We start from the raw sequence: 612 nt of genomic DNA, 5'->3' as shown, positions 1-612 counted from the left end.
GGTTCATGCCCCAGTCCAGGAAGATCCCACATGTCGCGGAGCGGCTGGGGCCGTGAGCCATGGCTGCTGAGCTGAGGCAGAAGAACGGATAAGTGACCTGGAAGATAAACTAGTGGAAATAACGAATGCAGAGCAGAATAAAGAAAAAAGAATGAAAAGAAATGAGGACGATCTCAAAGACCTCTGGGACAACATAAAACTCACCAACATTTGACTTATAGATAGGGGTCCCAGAAGAAGAGAAAAAAAAAAAGGGACTGAGAAAATATTTGAAGAGATTATACTTGGTTGAAAACTTCCCTATTATGGGTAAGGAAATAGTCAATCAAGTCCAGGAAGCACAGAGAGTCCCATATAGGATAAATCCAAGGAGAAACATGCCAAGGCACATATTAATCAAACTATCAAAAATTAAATACAGGGCTTCCCTGGTGGCACAGTGGTTGAGAGTCCACCTGCCGATGCAGGGGACATGGGTTCGTGCCCCGGTCCAGGAGGATCCCACGTGCCACGGAGTGGCTGGGCCCGTGAGCCATGGCCACTGAGCCTGCGCATCCAGAGCCTGTGCTCCACAACGGGAGAGGTCACAACAGTGAGAGGCCCGTGTACCGC

This window comes from Physeter macrocephalus, chromosome 14, assembly GCF_002837175.3.
Source record: "Physeter macrocephalus isolate SW-GA chromosome 14, ASM283717v5, whole genome shotgun sequence".
Classification (NCBI taxonomy): domain Eukaryota; kingdom Metazoa; phylum Chordata; class Mammalia; order Artiodactyla; family Physeteridae; genus Physeter; species Physeter macrocephalus.
Note: the sequence above shows the minus strand (reverse complement) of the source record.